Source organism: Hemitrygon akajei, chromosome 7, assembly GCF_048418815.1.
Source record: "Hemitrygon akajei chromosome 7, sHemAka1.3, whole genome shotgun sequence".
Taxonomy (NCBI): domain Eukaryota; kingdom Metazoa; phylum Chordata; class Chondrichthyes; order Myliobatiformes; family Dasyatidae; genus Hemitrygon; species Hemitrygon akajei.
The window spans coordinates 157379869-157403138 of NC_133130.1; the positions used below are offsets into that span (position 1 = coordinate 157379869).

Sequence of the window (23270 nt, forward strand, 5' to 3'; positions counted from 1 at the left end):
GGGCTGGGCAGCTTGTAATCATTGAGGGAACAATGAACTCAAAATTGTATTAAGACATTTTACAGGAGAATGTCAAGGCAGCGGTCTGTCACCTGAAGCTTAATAGAAGTTGGATAATGCAACAAGACAATGATTTGAAACCCAAGAGTAAATCAACAACAGAACAGTCTAAAAAGAAGAAAATTTGTGTTTTGGAATGGTCAAGTCAGAGTCCAGACATTAACCCAATTGAGATCTTGTGGCATGACATGAAAAGGACTGTTCATGCAAGGTATCCCAGAAGGACAGATGAACTGAAACAGGTTTGTATGGAGGAATGGTCTAAAATTCCTCCTCGCTGTTGTGCAAGTCTGATCAGCATTTACAGGAAACGTTTGGTGATCCTTATGCTGCCAAAAGGGGTTCTATCAGTTATAAAATACAAGGGTTCACATACTTTTTCAGCCTGGACTGCAAATGATCAAACAATGTATTTAATGAAGACATGAAAAGTACAATTCTTTTTGTGTTATTAGTTTAGGCAGATTTTGTTTGTCTTTTATTGTGACCTAGATGAAGATCAAGCCACAGATAACTAATGCAGAAAAACAGGTAATTGCAAAGAGTTCACAAACTCTTTCTTGCAACCGTACGCCGCACGGAAGGAAAGTAAGATGCACAGGCTCACCCAAAGCCAGAGCACCCAACGCAACAAACAAGATCTCAGTCCCAATTTCTGACTTCTGAAGCTCAGTAATCAGGCATCGGGGTGTGAACAATGGGGAAGAGGTAATGAAAGAGAGGGGGAGAAAAGAAAAAGATAAAGACAGGAATACAAGGAGTAAAAGGAAAATAAGGCTGGAAGATCAGGGCGTAGAAGCTACAATCCGCCTCAGTACCTCCTCCTGATCTCCACCAAAGACAATTACATTAAGTGCAGACTGAACCTAAGAGGTGGAAAGTCAGCCACAAGTACTTCAAAATAATCACACCCAGGGTGATAAGGGCTCGGAGGATAGTCTCGGTGATACAGGGACACAGCCAAGCCATGTTAGAGACAAAAGCAGGAGGTTAAATAGAACACCAGACCCATCAACAGAATGGAGTGAGAGTATAACGAGGTGGGGTGTTCCTGAGTACTGCTACCGTTTTCTCTTCTTCTCCTTCATGGGTCTAGATAGAAACCCATGCTGCCTTCAGATTCCCTCCAATTACTGACACTACCATTCACCCTGCTGCCTCTTTACATCCTGATACTAAGTAGTTCACTGCCATTTTCATGCAATCTAGAACGCCTGCTGCAAAAAATCTATCCCTATTTGGTCAAAACTTGGATCCTAGCATTGCTCCACATCTTTCTGTCCATTTCCCGATCGTGCGTCCCTTTTCAACAATCTCCATCCCACGATTGAACATCCTATTGAATAATCACCTCGTTGCCTATCAGCAACCTTCACTATAAACTAGATTGCCCTAGGCTAAAATGATTCAACCCCTACCCCACTAAAATCAATCTAGTATCACAAATTCCTAAAAGAGCTTGCCTGCCACCTCCCACACAAGAGTGCCACAACTAGCCCCGAGCCCCAGCTAGGAGGAATGAGGAAAACAACTGAGATTGCTGCTGCAGGATGGGGCTTGGTCATTGCTACTCAATTGCATAATGCTCTGATGCAGTTTCCCTTGATACTTAACACAGGTGGTTTTGTTCCATGGCAACGGTTCCATCCCTAGAAAACCTTGCATTATGGAAAGCCATGTTACAGTAAAGCAGGCTGTAATTGCCTACAAGGCGGATTGCACTATAATTAATGTGGCACTTATAATGAAGATAGTGTATTATAACCCAACAATCACATTTCATAATGAAAACGTGTTATAGCAGAACTACCTGCACTTGGATTGTATCCACCCACAGTCAGCAGCGTGAATGCCGCTAGTGGTACTGAACAAACACTCTGCGGGGCCAATGAACAAAAGAACTCATGATCTGAAATAAATAAAGCCCATTCAGTCCATCGCGGCATCATCTCTTGGTCAACTCAATCTTACACTTCGGTGCCAGCCCCTAATGATGCTGCCTCTGTCACTTACCATCCTTTGTGAAGCCGTGAGAGCTAATTTCATTAAATTAAATTTGCATCCTCTGTACAATACTGAAGTGCCAACAAACCATTGCTGCAGCTTCAATCCATCACACTTACACCCACTTTGTGAAAGAACACATATTTTGCTGACTCCTCAGAACATATTAAGTACATAAATACAACTAAACATTTTAATTTATTCTCAACTTGCTCCTCCCATGAACGCGTCTTCAAAGATCTTCCCTTGTCTTTTAATTTTATGCTCCGATCACTCTGTACTTGATCACCTCAGTTATTTTGATGTTTCCCAAGTAATTACTCCTCCTTATTCCAATGTGAAGAGCACAAGTGCACCCGACTTGCCCCCCCCATAAAATCTCTCCCCGTCCAGATTACTTCACTGAATCTCTTTCAGTCCCCCTCCAGAGTAATGGATTGCCGGTGAAGTTAGGCAGTCAAAGCTTTTAATGATTGAGAACCACCATGATCCACAAACAGAGCCTCTGCACCATTCCCTTTTACACATCAGCATCACCCAAAACTGTGGTTGTTATTTGGAGTGGGGAGCATATATGGAGCAAGCCTGGATAAAGAGATGTTACTGATCATCCATGATGGGCTGAATGGCCTTTCCAGTTTCTATAAAGCAGATAGAAAGAATGCGTGGCAGGGTGGAGATGTGTCTCTACCAAAGGGGCTCCTTCCCTCCGCCAGCCTGCAGGTCACCCTTGAGCAAGGTGTAGCACCTGCTTGGCACCACCCCGCCCCGCAATCAGTGTCACACAAAGCCATGGGAGCAGATGGCAGATGATCATATGAGCAGCCGGTGCATATCACAAGCCCTGGTTATGCGACCACCGACACCAGGCACGCAATCTCCGAAGAGTATTGATAATGGCTAGGATCACAGAAATCGCACCAGCAGGTTCTAGAACAGTTACTATCCCTCAACCATCAGGCTCTTGAACAAAAGGGGATAAGTACATCCATTCTCACTTTCAGGACTCCTTATCTTGTTATTTCACGCTTTCGTTATCTATTGCTGTTTATTTATATTTGCATTTGCACAGTTTGTTGTTCATTGATCCTGTTTACAGTTACTGTTCTCTAGATTTGCTAAGCATGCCCAGAGGAAAAAGGATCTCAGGGTTTTCTGTAATCTGATGATAAACTTCACTTTAAACACCAATTCTGTAAAGACACTGCCCAGAAGGCAGCAATGGCAAACAACTTCTGTAGAAAAATTTGCCAAGAACAATCGTAGTCATAGAAAGACCATGATCAGCTATGACATACTACATGGTGCATTATAAATGAACAAAAAGCTGGACAGCTTCTGCTTGCTCATGGCTCAAGGCTTGGGACTACCAAGTAGCATTCTTTTGTTCCCATGGATCATTTCAGACCTTTTAGTACGTGAACATTAGGGAATCAAACCCGTGACTCAATTGTCATTACTACGTTAGAACATACGGCACTGTCTCAGCACTTACATTACACTGTGGGAGAAAATCTCACAGCATTCCCAGGCGACAATGATTAAAGTGATGAAACATTTCAAGACATTTCACTAAGGAGATTAGAAGCCAAGTTTGCCAAAGAACTATTAAGATACTTTGGCTAAAGTGGTATCCAAGGATATTCTTAAGAAGAAAAAGAGAGAAAAACTTCAAAATTTCAAAACCAGAGCATGTGTGTAACACAGTTAAAAGTATTCCCTCCAATGGAGGAGTAGTCACATTCAATTAACTACCGTGTAGAGCCAAAAGGGAAAGAATAAAATGTCATTCATTAATTTCTCACTGCCAATTCCATTCCATTTTATTTCCATGATTCATCAGACACTTTCATGTATCATATTTGTCAGGACAAGATTTTGTAAGGGTTTTAAACATTACATAACGGATCCAAATCATTGACTAAAACCTTCAATTCCAACCCTGGTGCTCAGTAACATCCCTACTGTAGGGAAGAAGTCTTGAAAACAGATCAGGGTTTAATGCTTTCTTGGCACCCAATTAACCCGTCATTTTGTCCAAAGTCAGGGGCAACATAGATGTCAAGAGTGTGTTTCATAAAGGCCTGAACCCCAGAGCATTTCACAGGCTCAGTGCTGACCTTGCAAAGTTTCACACACAATGAGATCCAAGAGGAAACATGAGATTGAAAACCAGTCACAGTGGATAAATTAATGCTAACTGTTTTCCAATAAACACACAAGGGCAGATGCTGCAATCTCGAGCATAAAGCAAACTGCTGGGAGAAGTCAGGCGGTCTGGCAGTCAAAGGGATGGTCAACATTTTGTCTGACGTGAAAGCCATTGGGATCTACAACATCCATGACACCACAATATTACAATGGTAACTTTAGTCTAGCAGTATTACTATCAAAACCAGTGAAAACAATGGAACATTACGCCAAAGGTTCTGCAATAACAAGTCATTTTACACTAGAGTTCTTTATCATTTTATTACAAACTCTCCAAAACCCACGGTGAAACAAACCCCAGTCAAATAATCAACCTCCAGCAACATCACAAATATCCCACAAAAACCCAAATCGAAGATTCAAAACCCACCAAAACCAAAACCCCAGAGAAACAACCACAACCCTTCAAAACCCACAGACTAGCAAACACCCCATAAAATCCAATCACGCCAGTAGTAACAAACCCATCACCATGTATCAAGTAATCCATATTGTCAACGATACCAACCAGAATTCATTAAATACCCACAAAATCATACACATTTGTTGATTAGCAACAGAACTGAAACTTGTACAAACCCAATAAAACTACCTGTGATTCTGAAAATAATAGAAACACAAGTAAACCACAAAATATCATACAAACCAAATTCCTCTCCAAAATCTTATAATCGCACATCAAATATACTACTCCCCTCAAAATCTCATTAGATACCCCACCAATCCCAAAAAACAAAAACAGAAAAGTCCCAATCATTCAGCACTCTTGGAACTTTGCTAATAAAAGGCTGGCAGATTTTTCTGGACTATCCAATTACATTTTTACTTCCCGTTCTTTGACATAAGACCATAAGAGCAGAAATGGGCCATTTGGCCCACTGAGTCTGCTCCGCCATTCCACCACGGCTGATTTACTATCCCTTTCAACCCCATCCTCCTGTCTTCTCCCCGTAACCTTTAATCCCCTGATTAATCAAGAATCTACCAACCACTGCTTTAAATATACCCAATGATTTGGCATACACAGCCCTGTTTCAAAGAACTCACAGATTCACCACTCTCTGACCAAAAAAAAATTTCTTCATAGCTGTTCAAAATGGACATCACTCAATTCTGAGGATGTGCCCTATAGATCTAGACTCCCCCACTACAGGAAACATTCTCTTCACATCCACTCTATCCACACCTTTCAATATTCGATAGCTTTCAATGAGATTCCCCCCTCTCCATTCTTCTAAACCCCAGCAAGTATAAGCCCACAGCCTTTAAATGCTCCTAAAATGTTAATCCTTGCATCATTCTTGTGAACTTCTTCTGGACTCTCCAATACCAGAACATGTCATCTTAGATAAGGAGCACAAAACTGCTCTCAATATTCCCAAGTGTGGTCTGACCAACGCCTTATAAAGCCTCAGGATTACAACCTTGCGTTTGTATTCTAGTCCTCTCAAAAAATATTGCATTTGCCTTCCTTACCATCAACTCAACTTGCAAGCTCGCCTTTAGGGTATTCTGCACGAGGATTCCCAAGTTCCCGTGCACCTGATTTTAAAAATTTTCTCCCCGTTTACATTTACAAAATTACATCTTTATTCCTTCTGACAAAGAGCATGCACTTCCCTACATTATATTCCATCTGCCACTTTTTTGCCCATTTCCCCAAACTAAGTCCTTCTGCAGATACCCTGCTTTCTCAACATTACCTACCCTTCCACCCATCATATCATCTGCAAACTTGACCACCAAGCCATAAATTCCTTAATTCAAATCACTGACATACAAGTCACTGGCAGCCAACCAGAAAAGGCCCCCTTTATTCACACTCTGTCTCCGGCCAGCCAAGCTCCTATCCATTTTTGTATCCTTCCCAAAATACCACGGGCTCTTATCTAGTAAAGCAGACTCATGTGAGGTACCTTATAAAAGGCCTTCTGAAAATCCAAATAAACAACATTCACTGACTCTGCTTTGTCATTCCCACCTGTTATTTCCTCAAAAATTCCAACAGATTTGTCAGGCAAGATTTTATCTTAACGAAACCTTACTGACCTCGGCTTATCTTATCATGTGCCTCTTAGTACCCCGAAACCTCATCCTTAATAATGGACTCCAACATCTTTCCAACCACTGAAGACAGGCTAACTGGCCTATAATTTCCTTTCTTCTGCCGCCATCCTTTCTTAAAGCATGGAGTAACATTTTCAATTTTCCAGTCCTCCAGAATCTAGTGCTTCTTTAAAGATCATTACGAGTGTCTCCACAATCTTTTCAGCTGCCTCTTTCAGACCCCTGGGGTGTAGTCCATCTGGTCCAGGTGACTTATCCACCTTCAGACTTTTCAGGTTCCAAGCACCTTCTCCTTAGTAACAGCAACTAAACTACCCTCTGCCCCATGACACTCTCTACCTTCTGGCATTCTGCAAGTGTGTTCCACAGCGATGACGGACACAAAATACTTATTAAACTTGCCTGCGATTTCTTCGTTCCCTCCCCCACCCCCGTTACTACCTCTGCAGCGTCATTTTCCAATGGTCCGATAACCACTTTCATCTGTGTTTTAGTCCTTATATATCTGAAAAAAACTTCTGGTATCTTTTATATTATAGGCTAGCTTACATTCACAGTTCATCTTTTCTTTCTTTAAGGCCTTTTTTAGTTACCTTCTGCTCGCTTTTAAATTCTTCCCAATCCTCTAACTTCCCACCAATTTTTGCTATAATGTATACCCTCTCTTTCACTTTTATGCTGACTTGACTTCCTTTGTTCGCCACATTGCCTCATTCCCCCCCCCCTTTAGAATACTTCTCCTTCTTCAGGATGCATCCATTCTGCACCTTCCAAATTGCTTCCAGAAACTCGTTGCTGTTCTGTTGTCATCCCTGATAATGTCCCTTACCAATCATTGTTCCTATCCACAGTGACCAGCTGCTCTCTCTTCTGCCTCTGTAATTCCCCTTACTCCACTGTATTACTGATACATCCATTTTTAGCTTCTCTGTCCCAACTGCAGGATTAATTCTATCATATTATGATCACTGCCTACCAAGGGTTTCTTTACAAGTTTCCAAATCAAATCTGGTCGTTACCTAACACCCAATCCAGAATTGCCGTTCCCATAGTGGACTCAACCACAAGCTGCTCTAAAAAAAACTTCTCATAGGCGTTCTGCGAATTCCCTCCCTTGGGATCCAGCACCAACTGGATTTTCCCAATCTACCTGCACATGGAAATCCACCATGATTTTTGCAACATTACCCTTCTTCACATGCCTCTTCTATTTCCCAAAGTGATTTTTAGCAACATCCTGGCTACTGTTCAGAGGCCTGTATATAACTCTCATAAGTCTTTTTCCCCTTGCAGTTTCGTAACTCTACCCACAAGGATTCTACATCTGCCAATCCTATGTCATCTCTTTCTAAGAATTTGATTTCATTTTTTAAAAAACCAATAGAACCACCCCACCCCCCTCTGCCTACCAGCCTATCCTTTGTTAAGCTCTCAACTATGATCTTATTGCAGCCCACAACATTATACCTGCCAATCTCTAACGGGCTACCTTATTACATATATAACATCCCTCAACCCTGTATTCATCATCCTTTCTGAGTTTGGCCCCGTTACACTTAACCTCGACCCACAGACTGTAATGATGTCCTATCATTTGCCCTTCATTCTTCACAGTCTCACTTTGCATCTACTTGTATACCAACTGCCCCCCCCCCCGCCAAACTAGTTTAAACTCTCACCAACAGCTCGAGCAAACCTGCCCACAGGGATATTGGTCCCCCCCCCCCCCCGGGTTCAGGTGTAACCCGTCCTTCTTGCACAGGTTGTACTTTCCCTAGAAGAGATCCCAATGATGAAGAAATCTAAAACCCTGCCCACTGTACCAATTCTTCAGCAACACATTCATCTGCCTGTTCTTACCCTCACTGGCTTGCGACACAAGGTGGCAATCCAGAGATTACTACCCTGTAGGTCCTGCTTTCCACCTAGCTCCCTAAATTCGTTCTTCAGGACCTCCTCCCTTTTCTACCTTCGTTATGTACCACACCTCCTGACTGTTCACCCTTCCCCTCCGGACCTGATCCGAGGCATCCCTGACCCTGGTACCTGGGAGGCAACATACCATCCGGGCTGTCTCTTTCACATCCACAGAATCTGCTTTCTACCCCTCTAATTATGGAACTACTGCACCCCTCTTCTCCCCCCCCCCCCCCCTTCTGAGCCACAGAGCCAGTCTCAGCATCAGACACCTGGTTACTGTAACTCCCCCCCCCACCTTCCCAGTAAGTCGTCCCCACCCAACAGTATCCAAATAGCTCTACTTATTGTTGAGGGGAACACCAACCAGAGTACTCTGCAATGGCTGCCTATTCACTTTCTCCTTCCTGACATCACCCAGGAACCTGCCTCCTGTAACTTAGGTGTGACTACCTTCCTGTAGCTCAGATCTACCAACTCCTCATTCTCCCTCTTGGCATGCCGTAGAGAACATTCTCCAGTGAAATGGTGGGATTAAATGAAACAATGTTTTGGGCCAGAAGCACTGCAGTTGCAAGTGTATTTGCGTTCCTGGCCCATGTCGAGGACTCTAAACTTCAATCTGGTTTCACAACCAGCCACTCTGGACTCTCAGCTTTGGTCACAGACCCTGCTGGCTCTCTGGAAAATGGCTCACAGTCTGGGTTTATGAGCAAACCCAATGTTGAAACATCAATCAGCTGTTATTATCAAAGTTTCCCGGTATTCATATTGAACATCTTGGAAAGTGACATCCAAATGCTTTTGAAAATTTACAGTTTCACACATGCACCATGAATTGTAAGTTATTCATTGCAAACCAATGACTCTGCTTTTAGAGAACCAAATCTGTCAGCAGCTCACTGCTGGGATGCAAGAAAAGTCCCATAAATTCCCATTCTGTTTTGAGTTCCATCCTTCACATTTAAGTTAAATTACAAGCAATTTAAAGTTACTGCTTTCTGAAAACAGTTTGCCTCAGAAAATAATCATATAAAAGTGGGTAAATATTTCTTTTAACAGATACATTGGGAATACAGAGAGAAGTTATTCTGAAGGAAGAGATCTAGAACAAGGGTATACAATTGCATAATTCCAACTAACTACTGGTCCCTAAGCTGAAATAGTTAATTCCATTTGTCTTTCCACTGATTCTGTCTCTCAGTGTTTCTAGTATTTTCCATTTTTAATTACAGCATGGACAATTATACCAAAGATCATGAACTGGATTGACAGGCAAGTAATAGTTGGCAGATAAGCAATTGGCTGACTAGAAGGACAGGCCCAAGTGGCTGAATGATCTTATCATGTTCTCAGGCAGCAAATCCTTTCTTACTTCTGGGTTAGAGATTTAAGACAGAATCTAAACTTAGAGCTCTGGGCTTGGTTGGTATCCCTCGCCTGAGTTGACATTTTGTTTGCAGCTCACGCTCTCCTGATTTGACACAGCATTAAGACTACAAATATGAATTAAAGACATTCCCGTATGTAAACCATTAAAAAACTTCCTTTTGAGAAGGAATGTCTCCCTCCCCTGAGACTGCATCTCTCCCTTAAGTCGACTCGTATTGAAGGGTCATGCAGATTATCAGTCAGAGTGTTAACGTAAATTTAATCAAACACCCATCCACCCCAAAGATTACCACTTCAATAAATACGCAACTGCTCTCCTAATTTACAAAGGAGACAGACTCAAACAATAACACAATTCAAAAGGGGAGGTATTAAATATCTGGCACTGTGTTAACTAAGTACGTTCGTTTCTTGAACTTTTTTCTCAACAGCCAGTTAATGGGAGCGTTAAATTGGACAGAGGGCGGGTGAAAGAGGCCTATTAAAAAAACATATTATACAATTATATGTTTTCCAATTAGGCTGTAACTGAGTTGCAGACTGAACTCTAAATCGATTCTATTTTGGAAGAATTAAGGAATATCCACTTATCGAGTGAGAAGGTCCGACTCGTTTTCCAATTGGCACTGATGCGGACCACGATAAATGAGATCTTCGGTTCACGCTTGGGCAATTTGTTAAGCGCGTGCCCCGCCTCCAACAACAGTAAGGGGTTGATCATTGGTGAGAATATTGTTCTTTAACATTCATGTCATATTGTTCTATGACATTCAAAATTACTGGAACTTCCCATATGTTTATTCACCAATATGGTTGGTCGGAAGACACACCAGATGGAAGATTTGGGGGGGGGGGGGAAGAGCTTCATTCTGTTTTAATGCTGCGGGCTCACATTGAACCTCTGCTCCTCCCAAAACACCGAGGTGTGTTTGTTTGCAACCAATCCCGGAGACAAACTAGCCAGCTCCATCATTCATTTAGTTACTGCACGACCACCCACTTCCCGCCCGACACAGACCGTCGGGTTCCATTTCTCTGGGAAGCGGGCGGCGGTACAGAAAAACCACTTGTCCCAGCAGCGAGAGCAGGGCGCGGACTGCGTCTATGCTCTCTTCTTCTTCCCCAAAACCGCTACCCCTCCCCAATTTTCCGAGCGGCTACAAAAGATGGCGGGCTGGGAAGCGACCTCCCGCGGGTTGTTCCTGTTGTTGGCTACCGCCGTCGGTTCCCGGAGCATAATAACCCGGGAGCCGGAGACGTTGTAGCGGAACGACGAATGAGATATTCGCGCTGTTCCGAGCGGCGGGCGAACTGGAACTGAAAACAATGTAGCGGACGCTTTGTTACACGGCGGCCTCTGGATACAATGTATCGACCGGGAGCTGGCCCCGTTATTCCTAGGCTCCAACTCCAGACCTGCCTCACCCTCCTACAACCCCCAAGGCTGGGGCGAGCGTTCCCGCATACACAAGAAACGGGAGACTGGGTACCTGCCCCGCGGATCCGCGCCGCTGTAACCAGCGGCCGCTTGCTGGCTCGCCTCTAATCTTCGTGCATCCTCCGCGGCGACATACGGAGCCCGCCGAGACACTGCGCCTGCGCTGGCCGCGCGGGGCCCGATGGGAGGTGCAGTTCTCCGCTCCGGGACCCAAAGGTCAGGAAGCGTTTGGGCTGAGTGAATTCGGACTACAACTCCTAGCATGCCGGCATTGCGCAGACGTAGTCTCCTGGTGTTAGAGGTGTGTATTTAAAAAAAAGCGAAACTAAGAGGCGGCAAGAAAATTGATCTCAGTTGGGTTTGTTTCTTGATCCCCGGGGGTGGGGGTGTTGGAAGAGTCTGGCGGAGGATTTTGGAGACCCACCCCTGTCCCCTGTGCGAAGTTGTTCACCAATGCTGCACGGGCAGGAGAGTGAGCGCTGCACTACTGTCAGATTGTTCTGGGGACCAAGTAGCGGCTCCATTACATAATGGCGCTTCTGCACCTCTCCCTATTTGGGGCGGGTAGTGAGGCGCTGCTTTACAGTACAGGAGAAGCTGATTGGCTGCCTCGCTGACCCCTGCCCCTAGTTCAAGTGTTGTTTGGAAATATCATTAAGAGTTTAAATAATTTTATTAACGTTTCCAGGATTCCAGTCAATTTAAAAACTTGTTTAAGGTGTAACTCCTGCTGTAGGAGCATTCCAGACATAGTGTTCAAAGCTTTGAGCTCGATCAGGGGGGTTGCAGACTTCAGCCACTTTCGAATCCTGTTATCTTTGTACGGTTGAGGGAGGGCTATGGAAGGATAGTCATTTGAACTGAATGTTAAACCTGGTCTCAGTTGCTCCTTATAAGAAGATTTAAAAGTTCGCACTGTGATTTGAAATAGATCTGGAAAGTTCTCCCTGGTGGACCTCAAGGAGGGTCTTTGCGCCGAAATGTCGACTGTTTGTTCATTTCCACGGGTGCTACCAGACCTGCTGAGTTCCAGCATTTTGTGTGTTTACCAGCTTCTGCAGAATTTCTTGTGTTCATTATCGCTTTGTTTTCACCCCTGATTTAAATGTCTTGATGCCATTCACAGAAAAGGAGCTGTGTAATGGCTATTTTCCACTCCAAAAAAAAACAATGAAATGGCGCCCTGCAATAACATTCACTTGGTATTAAGATCTCCATTTTTAATATATTTAGTATTTTATTTTTAATTTCTCTAAACATTCATATCTCTATATAACTCACAGCTTATTTAATTAGATATACAACATGGAATAGGCCTTCTGGCCCTTCAAGCTGAGCAAACCCTAACAATGCTGATTTGACCCTAATCTAATCATAGGACAACTTACAATGATCAATTAACCTACCTGGTAGGGCTTTGGACTATCTAAGGAAACCGGAGGACCCAGAGAAAACCCACATGGAGGACATACAGAGACTCCTTACAGAGGACACTTGCTGAACTCGCTGGAATTTAGAAGGATGAGGGGGGAATCTCATTGAAACCTTTTGAATGTTGAAAGGCCTAGTAGACAGAGTAGATGTGGAAAGGATGTTTCCGACGGTGGGAGAGTCTGGGACAAGCAGGCACAGCCTCAGGATAGAGGGGTACGCTTTCAAAACAGAGATGTGGAGAAATTTCTTTAGCCAAAGTGTTAATTTATGGAAACTGTTACCACATGAAGCTGTGGAGGCCAGGTCGTTCAGTATATTTATGGCAAAGATTGATAGGTTCTTGATTGGCATCAAAGGTTATGGGGAGAAGGACAGGAACTGGGGTTGAGGAGGAGGGGCAGAAAAGGATCAGTCATGATTGAATGGCAGAGCAGAGTCGATGGGCCAAATGGCCTAATTCTGCTCCTAAGTCGTATGGACACCGGATTGCACTCCGATGTCCCACACTGTTACAGCATCGCACTAACCGCTATGCTACCATGGCACCCAAATCTGTTACTGTTTCTCTTTCTCTTGGGGTGAAAATGTTCTGATGATTTGGTTGTTTGAACACTAACTCTGTGAAATTACAAAGCAAGAGTTTTATCATTGTTAGTTATTTGGGAAGTTCATTGGGGAAGGAAATCTGTGAATTACTGGTGTATTTTTTAACCTAGTTCTATTCCATATCTCATGAGTCTTCAAGATACAAAACTCTCGTCAATCTTGGTTCTGAATTTTCTCAACAAATCAGTCTCCTCTGCTGCAATGAGTCAAAAATTCTCAAGTTTTGCTGCCAACTGATTTCATCCCATCAGAGACCTGAATGACCCAACGACCTCTCCTAGATACCCCATCCAGGAGGATCATCAACTAGCCACCTCCCAAGGATCTGATGCAAATAGTGCAGATAGCAGCAGAAGGGCATTTCTGTGTGGTGATCCATCTTGAAACATACACTCAGTGGCCATCTTATTAGATATACCTGTATGCCTCATTCATGCAAATATCTAATCAGCTAATCATATGGCAGCAATTCAATACTTAAAAGCATGCAGAAATGGCCAAGAGGTACAGTTATTGTTCAGGACAAACTTAAGTATCGGGAAGAAATGTAATCTTCCGTGAAGTGATTGTTAGTGCTGGACAGGGTAGTTTGGTGGTGGCATCTGTTAGTCTCGCGAGACCATGGATCTGCGCCTGGAGTGTCCTCTCCAGGGCGCAGGCCTGGGCAAGGTTGTGTGAAAGACTGGCAGTTGCCCATGCTGCAAGTCTCCCCTCCCCACAACACCGATGTTGTCTAATGGAAGGGCAAGGGCCGATACAGCTTGGCACCAGCGTCGTCGCAAGAGTTGCCAGACCGAGGTTGAAGACAACGTTGGACTAGCTTAGGGACTCCAGCTCTGGATTTGTCCTCAGGGTTTACTCCCAAAGCCTTTCCCATGAGCGGGTGTACAGCTTGTCACTGGTGTCGCAGGAGTTGCCAGAATGAGGTTGAAGGCGACAGGATGGTTTGACTATCTCAGAAACTGCTCATCTCCTGGAAATTTCATGCACAGTAGTCTCTAGAGTATACAGAGAATAGTGTAAAAACAAAAAAAAATCCTGTGAGTGTCGGTTCTGTGGCCTTGCTAATAAGAGAGGTTGGCAGAGAATGGCCAGATTGGTTCGAGCTGACAGGAAGGTGACTAACTTAAATAACCACACATTACAACAGTGGTGTGCAGAAGAGCATCTCTGAACGCACACGACTTAAAACCTTAAAATGGATGGGCTACAGCAGCAGAAGACCACACTGGGTTCTACCCCTGTACCTAATAGCGTAGTCTTTGAGTGTATTGAGAGGGGTAATAAATCAGCCATGTTGGAATGGTGGAGCAGACTCGACAAGCCGAATAACCTAAAGCAAAGCTAGATCAGATTATTTTCTAAAAGACTGAAACTATGATATGCAAAAAAATTAGAAAGATGTCGTTTGGGATTGAGAAATATTTAGAAGCCTATGGAATACCGGCCTTTGTCTCAAGAGTAATAGAAGGAGTTAGAAATTTTGTTAGCAAACACGAGGAAATCTGCAGATGGCTGGAAATTCAAGCAACACACACAAAATGCTGGTGGAACGCAGCAGGCCAGGCAGCATCTATAGAGAGAAGCACTGTCGATGTTTCGGGCCGAGACCCTTCGTCAGGTCCTGTGTCAAGGCCGAGACTCTTTGTCAGGTGTTTCTCCCTATAGATGCTGTCTGGCCTGCTGCGTTCCACCAGCATTTTGTGTGTGTTGCTAGAAATTTTGTTGTTACTCAAATCTCGAGTTAGCACTCTACTGGACCACTGTGTTCATTATGAACATTGCTTTACTGTGAAGGATGTACCTAAATGAGTACATCATCATTGTCAGGGTGAAAATGGGACTGACAAATGCTAATTGTGAGAATGTTGGACTTAGCAAGCCAAGACAGTGCAATACCAGCACAATGAAACATTTTCACGCAGGACAGACACGTAAATTCAGGCAAAACAGATTAATTATACAAGACCTAGAAGTAAAAAAAAAACTTTAAAAAAAAGACAATCCTGCAAATATACAAGTAGAAGCAAGTCCGTGGTAATGCAAGAGATGGTCTGCAGTGAGCCGCTGCTGAGGTAGAATTAGGGTTGTGCAGATTGATTCAAGAATCTGTTGGCTGTAGGAAATTAGATGTTCCTGAATCTGTAGTGTGGGACTTCAGGTTTCTCTCCCTCCTGCCTAATGGTAGTGATTGGAGGGTATGGCCTGGACAGTGGGGGGGGGGGGGGGGGTCCTTGATGATAGATGCCACCTTCCTGATGTGTTGACTCACGAAGATGCTTTCAGTGGTGGAAGGCTGTGTCCACTGCTCTCTGCAGCCTCTTACATTTCTGTACTTGGAATTGCAATACCAGGCTACAATGCAGCCAGTCAGGATTGTTTCTACAGTGCACCTGTAGAAGTTTGTTAAAATATTTGGTGACATGCCAAATCTCCTTAAGCTTCTAAGGAAAAAAAAACAGCACTACGTTTACATTTATGGCCCTTCACACACCTGCTTTTGTTCCACATCCCTTAAAATCAATTTTAAAATTTATTTTTCTCACATTCAAAATTAACAATTGACCTTGTATCACTTGCAATTTGAAGACGGGAATACCAGACGTGACCGGATCTTGTGTGGAGGTGTTTCCTAAATTAATCACTGAAACACTTGACACTAATGTTTAGATTGTGAGACTTAGTGTTCTGAGATTCTGCAACCAATGGAAATGAATGCTCTCCCTTTCCAGTTTCTCCTAGCTAAATTCCAGGGAACATAACTGATTCATGTTGCCATTTCTTGCCTTTTAATCCAGGTATTGTTCTGATAAATCAATGCTGTACTATGGCAGGTACTTCTCCCAGATCAGTGCTTATGTCACAAATAATTTTCAATAATGCTCTACAGCCTTCTCTGGCAATCAGCTTCAACAAATAGCAATAAGCAGTATCTATCTAACAAATAGCAATAAGCAGTATCTATCTAACAAATAGCAATAAGCAGTATCTATCTAATAAATAACAATAAGCAGTATCTATCTAATAAATAACAATAAGCAGTATCTATCTAATAAATAACAATAAGCAGTATCCATGTCTATGCAGTTGAAATGGCAAAAGAAAGGATTGTGGTATTAAATGAAACAACCTTAGGTGTTGACGTGAAGAATGTAGTTGACAAATATTGGAAAATGCCAACTATAAACACAAGATTCTGCAAATTCTGGAAATCCAGAGCAACTCACTCAGCAGGTCACCAAAATCCTGATAAAGTGTCTAAAATGTCAACTCTTTACTTCTTTCCATAGGTGCTGCCTGGCCTGCTGAGTTCCTTCAGCATTTTGTGTGTGTTACTCTAGAACAGGAGTTCCCAACCTTTTTTATGCCATAGACCCCTTACCAGTCGCTGAGGGGTCCGTGGACCCCAGGCTGGGAACCCCTGCTCTAGAAAATGTTAGCATACTGCTAAATAAACGTATCAGTATCACAATGCATGGAACATTTGCAGTGGTTAGAAAAAAAATGTAGGCTTTACTGGACTCTTGAAACATTATCCCTGATGTCAATAATCTCCCCCCCCCCCCCCCCCCGCTCACTGAATGGTCATGAACATCTTACAAGCAAATCATTGAAATATACTGTATGTGTTACAGAAATTTTTCATTTCATCTGTTCAAATGGGAAGAGTGATTGACAGTTCAAGACATCCATTGAAGAACTGGAATTAGGAGATAATACCAACAACATCAAACTACTGTTTACTTACTGAGGTAAAGCACAGAATCGGCCCTGCGAGCTGCGCTGCACAGCATTTAACCCTAGCCTACTCGAGGGAAAATTTACACTGAGCAATTAACCTAGCGATAGCTTTGGAGGAAACCGGAGCACCAGAGGGAACCCCACGTGGAGAACATACTAACTCCTTACAGGCAGCGGTGCGAATTGAACCCAGGTCACTGGTACAGTAAAGTGTTGTGCGAACCACTATGCTACCATGTTATTCAGCACAGAATCTAGCCGTTTGGCCTTCTGAGTCCACTTCGATCATTAATCATTGGCACGCAATAATCCTAAGTGATTCCCATTTTTTATTTTATTACTCCAACCCCCCCCCCCCACATTCCCTGACTTACATGGGGAGACAGGGTAAGCGATTTACAGAGGCAAGTAACCCACCAACCCACGCAGCCTTGGGTTGCAAGAGGAAACTGGAATGCCTGGAGGAAACCCATGCAGTTACAAGGAAATCAAGCAAACTCCACACAGGAAGTCAGCACTGAACCATGTGCAATTCTCAAAATCATGGTTACTGCAACACCTGCAGGACAGTTGGAATTCCAGGAAAAGAGATTCTAAAACAAATTCTGAAAGCAAATGCCAGGAGCAAAACACTGTAATCGAGATAATGTTTCAGCCTTTGGCACAGCAAATGCTCTAATTCGTGGCATTCTGATGTTTATGGAATTGAAACATACTGTAACCCTTAAAAATCAACATCTGACCAAACCCCCCCCCTCCCCCAACACTGCTTTGCCAATATGTCAACCAGATTTCCAAAGAATGATGACCAGAGTGGAAGCTCACAAGGCTTTACATCTTGTAGTAATTAGGTGATGTAGAAATATGTTTTAAAGATTTTCCTGTACAATTCATACATTGAAGTATTAGCACTAAAAAGACATAAATGTTGTGCAAGTAATGTGGCACTCAGTGCTGAATTTTACTGGCTCTGACTCCAAGAGCCTGTGGCTTTGGTGACCTCTAAATCCAAACAAAGGAAAGGCAGCATTCTATTTTCCTTTCTAATTATTTTCTGTACCTCTCTGTGATGTTTTAATTGACCCTCTCTTTTGGAACAATTACTCATAGCCATTCACGATATAAAAAGAACTTAGATCTATCTTTTTAAAGTCGAAAGTGAAGGGTCTCAAATTTGCCTGCCCTTAAACCCATTGATTAAAATTTTACTTAAACTTTTAATTATTTTTTAATTTAAAATGGTTTAACATTCTTTTATAGTTTTGTGTTTCCATCTACATTTTTGCCATTCATCTCTGGGTTATGTGGGTTTCTGTTCTGAAATCTACATAATTTTTAAATAGGATGAAAAGTTGCAAAGCTAACATTGATCTTTGTGAGAGATCACTGGTCACCTTCAACCAATTTGTGAAACTGTTTTTAACCACTGCAATTTGTATTGTCACTCAGCCAGTTTTACATCAACAATTTTATTCCAACTATAGCTTCAATTGTACTTAAAAGTTTTTTTTAATGATATAATTGCCATCTGGAAATCCATATAAATTCCCAGTTAGGCATTTCCCTACCCATCACTTCAAAAATATTCAAGGTATAACCCCTGCTCTGTTCGCTTTATACTTAAGACTGTGAGGCTAAGTACAGTGAAATCATCGGACAAAGTCAGCATGGATTTGTGAAAGGAAAATCATGTCTGACGAATCTTATAGAATTTTTTGAAGATGTAACTAGTAGAGTGGATAGGGGAGAGCCAGTGGATGTGGTATATTTAGATTTTCAAAAGGCTTTTGACAAGGTCCCACACAGGAGATTAGTGTGCAAACTTAAAGTACACGGTATTTGGGGGTATGATATTGATGTGGATAGAGAATTGGTTGGCAGACAGGAAGCAAAGAATGGGAGTAAACGGGACCTTTTCAGAATGGCAGGCAGTGACTAGTGGGGTACTGCAAGGCTCAGTGCTGGGACCCCAGTTGTTTACAATATATATTAATGATTTAGACAAGAGAATTAAATGCAGCATCTCCAAGTTTGCGGATGACACGAAGCTGGGCGGCGGTGTTAGCTGTGAGGAGGATGCAGGGTGACTTGGATAGGTTAGGTGAGTGGGCAAATTCATGGCAGATGCAATTTAGTGTGGATAAATGTGAGGTTATCCACTTTGGTTGCAAGAACAGGAAAACAGATTATTATCTGAACGGTGGCCGATTAGGAAAAGGGGAGATGCAACGAGACCTGGGTGTCATTGTACACCAGTTATTGAAGGTGGGCATGCAGGTACAGCAGGTGGTGAAAAAGGCAAATGGTATGTTGGCATTCATAGCAAAAGGATTTGAGTACAGGAGCAGGGAGGTTCTACTGCAGTTGTACAAGGCCTTGGTGAGACCGCACCTAGAATATTGTGTGCAGTTTTGGTCCCCTAATCTGAGGAAAGACATTCTTGCCATAGAGGGAGTACAGAGAGGATTCACCAGATTGATTCCTGGGATGGCAGGACTTTCATATGAAGAAAGACTGGATCGACTAGGCTTATACTCACTGGAATTTAGAAGATTGAGGGGGGATCTTATTGAAATGTATAAAATTCTAAAGGGATTGGACAGGCTAGATGCAGGAAGATTGTTTCCGAAGTTGGGGAAGTCCAGAACGAGGGGTCACAGTTTAATGATAAAGTGGAAGCCTTTTAGGACCGAGATGAGGAAAAACTTCTTCACACAGAGAGTGGTGAATCTGTGGAATTCTCTGCCACAGGAAACAGTTGAGGCCGGTTCATTGGCTATATTTAAGAGGAAGTTAGATATGGCCCTTGTGGCTAAAGGGATCGGGGGTATGGAGAGAAAGCAGGTACAGGGTTCTGAGTTGGATGATTAGCCATGATCATACTGAATGGCGGTGCAGGCTCGAAGGGCCGAATGGCCTACTCCTGCACCTATTTTCTATGTTTCTATGTTACAGCTCCAATGCCATATTCAAGTTTCCTGATGACACCATTATCATTGGCCAAATCAAAGGTGGAAATGAATTGGCATAAAGGAGGGAGGATGAAAATCTGGCTGAATGGTTGCACAACAACTACCTCTCACTCAACATCAGTAAAGTGAAAGAGCTGATAATTGACTACAAGAATCTAGAAGTCCATGAATCAGTCTTCATTATGGGATTGGAGGTGGAGAGGGCCACTAACTTTAAATTCCTTGCCGTTATCATTTCAGACGTTCTGTCCTGGGAACAGCACTTACCGGTAAGTGGTATTACAGAGAATGCACAGCAGCACCACTGTTTTGTTAGAAGTTTACGCAGATTTGGCATATTGTCTAAAACTTTGACTAACTTCTATAGATGCATGCTGGAGAGTATCCTGATCGGTTGCATCACGGCCTAGGATAGAAACACCAATGCCCAGGAACAGAAAAACCGACAAAAGTAGTGGATACAGCCCAGTGCATCACAGTCAAGCCCTTCCCAACTTTGAGTACACCCACAAGCAGCACTGCCACAAGAAAGCAGTATCCATCATCAAGGACCCCCACCATCCAGGCCATGATCTCTTCTCACTGCTGCCTTTGGTAAGGAGGTACAGGAGCTTAGGACCCTCACCACCAGGTTCAGGAACAGTTAATACCTTCAACCATCAGACTCCTGAACCTTCACTCACCTCAACTCTGAACTGATTTCACAACCTATGAACTCACTTTCAAGGACTCCACAACTCGTTCTCAATATTATTTATTACAGGTACAGTACATATTTAGTTTTTTTTTGTATTTGCACAGTTTGTCTTCTTTTCCACTTCGGTTGTTTGACCATCTTTGTCTGTGTATATTTTTTATATTACCGGTAATTCGATTGTGTTTCTTTGTATCACCTAGCTCGAAAGAGCAGCTATTCTTTCTGGCACCATGGTGGGGAGCCAGTTAGCGTGATGTTATTACAACTCAGGGCACTGGAATACGGAATTCACTCCCTGCGTCTTTTGTAAGGAGTCTCTGCACCTCATCCCTGTGGAGTGCGTGGGTTTTCTCTGATTTCCTCCCAGTGATCAATTAACCTATGATCAGTGATTTTCTCCCATAGTCCAAAGATGTACTGGGTAGGTTAAGTGATTGTTGTAAATTTCTCGTGATTAATTTAGGGTTAAATCAGGGTTGCTGGCTGGTGGAGCTTGAAGGGCCAGAAAGACCTATTCTGTTTCCTTTATCTCTAAATAAAATAAAAATGAACAGTGAATGGGCACAAGAAATTGAATTTTGGGCTGTATATAGTGACATATACCTACTTATATAATAACTTTACTTTGAATTTGTAACCTTAACAAATCATTTTATCTCTCAAATCAGCTGTAACTTTTCAAGATGTTCTGACACTAATTATAGACCAGTATTTCCCCAATAACAATTTTGGGTGAAAATGAAAATATAGCAGAAGAATCTTATATGTTGATGTTCAGTGGGATTTGAGTGATCTTATACATAAAGTGCAAAATTAAAATTAAACTACATCAAGCAGTTGGGATTGTTGATCTTTATTGCAATGCAATTGGATTATACGAGCTGGACAATCTGACTGCAATTGTGTAAGACTTAGCATCATGTCCACTTTTCAACTTTGAATATTTACTATAGGGGATCCCAATCATTTTTATGTCATGGTCTCCAGGTTGAGAACCCATGGTTTAGAAGGACTTACTTGGTTTGGGGATTGTACAGCAAAAGCTCTCTAGTTTGATTCCTGGCTTAAGAAGATCCTGGGGAGAATTTGATTCAGGTGAACCTCTCTGAATTTTAAAATAATGAGAGATGATCACATTGAAACAAAAGACAGATGGTGAAGGAGTGATTGGCTCATCCTACTAGAGACAGTCCCTTTGTCCTATCCACTTATTTCCTTCTTCCACCCACCTTCTCTCCTGAAAATTAAATTGTTTTTTTCTTTTCAGTTGTGATGAAGGTCCAAGTTCTGGAACTGTAAATGTTTCTCTTTTCACAGATGCTGTCTGAACTACTGATTGTTTGTGGTATTTTCTATATTTTATTATGTTAATGATGTTGAGTTAATTAAAATGTGTACAAATCTATTCCCTTAAGTACTCAGGCTATCTGTTGTAATACTGTGTCTCTGAGAGTGCTTATAGAATGTAAGATTATAACCATAAAGCTTCTATATGTTTGGACCAGATCAAACTCTTTTAATCTCCTTGTAATTAAAATTGTACATTCCAAACATCTCCATGGTGAAATAACAATGGATTGCAAAGTTTGAGTGTAATTAGAGACTCAATCGCATACAATTGTTTTGAGATGCATTTCAATGTGGGGAAGCAGCTGTTGAGGTTCAGGGAGGGTACCACCGTATTAGTGATGGTTCCAACACTGAAAGTCATAAGAGATCAGAGTTCACTGGAGTCAATAATCAGAGAATATGGAAGAGGGACAGCATTCAGAAGATGGTTGTGGATTTGAGGCGAATGATGTGTTTTTTTTCCCAAGATTGGATTTAAAAAAACCAACAAAGGTGAACCGGAGTGGGGGGGATCAAGGTTTAAATTACAATGGAAACTGAGTAGGCAGCAGTGAAAATTGATGGCACTGACTTAACAATGCACAAAAATTTAAAGGGACATTTAAAAGTACTCGAGGTGATTTATGAGTGAGGTAGAGAAACAATGTCTTCTGGCAGGAGAGTCTTAAAATTACTTCATACAATTGCAACATTTTTTTCCCCTTTGCCTAAGCTGTTGTTAAAGTTTTGGGGTGGGTGGGGGGTGTCAATAAAATTATGTAATACAGTACTGTATTTTACCAAAGTTGCTATCCATAAGTGTGGTGGCTCCATTCTGATTTGCATGAATTTTGGTTCCATTTTAAACTTAGCTTCTCACACCTACTAATCCTTCAAAATGACCTTCTTTTCCTCAGTATGTATTAATTCTAACATGGGATCACAGCTGGATTTTCTATCCATCTCTCCAAACTCCTCTGGATACTGAAAGGCTAAGGTACCGGGGACATGAAGAGGATGTTTCAATTGGTAGGAGATTCTTGGACCCGAGGGTACAGCCTCAGAAAAAGGGGCATTTAAAACTGAGATGAAGAATTTCTTCAGCCAGAGAGTGGTAAATCTGTGGAATTCATTGCGACAATGGTTATGGAGGCTAAACCGTTGGGTGTATTTAAGGAAAAGATAGATAGGTTCTTGGATGGTAAGGGTTATGGCGAAAAAGGCAGAAAAATGCTGTTGATTTTTAAAAAAACTGAATAATGGAGCAGAGCCCAGGAGCTAAATGGCGGAATTCTGCTGCTATATCTCATGGTTTACTGCTACCATGAGAACTCCCTTATTCTGCCTTTGAGTATCTATCATTATGATTCATTAAACCTCTGTCAGTACCACCCATTCATTC

At 42.4% G+C, this 23270-nt stretch overlaps 1 protein-coding gene and 1 long non-coding RNA gene across 3 annotated transcripts in view; one reads left to right on the forward strand and one right to left on the reverse strand.

Annotated features, from left to right (window-relative positions):
* The window catches only part of brd3b (bromodomain containing 3b), a 35519-nt gene extending 24264 nt beyond the window's left edge, over nucleotides 1-11255 (reverse strand). For both annotated transcript variants that reach the window (XM_073052266.1, XM_073052265.1), the window contains exon 1: nucleotides 11142-11255. The gene's annotated coding sequence lies outside the window, so the exon portion shown is untranslated. The remainder of the gene's footprint in view (nucleotides 1-11141) is intronic.
* Nucleotides 11256-11277: 22 nt separating this feature from the next.
* On the forward strand, nucleotides 11278-21995 carry LOC140731051 (uncharacterized). The gene is made up of 3 exons (XR_012099724.1): nucleotides 11278-11390; nucleotides 16765-16881; nucleotides 20210-21995. It is a non-coding gene; the product is annotated as an uncharacterized lncRNA (long non-coding RNA).
* Nucleotides 21996-23270: the final 1275 nt, after the last annotated feature.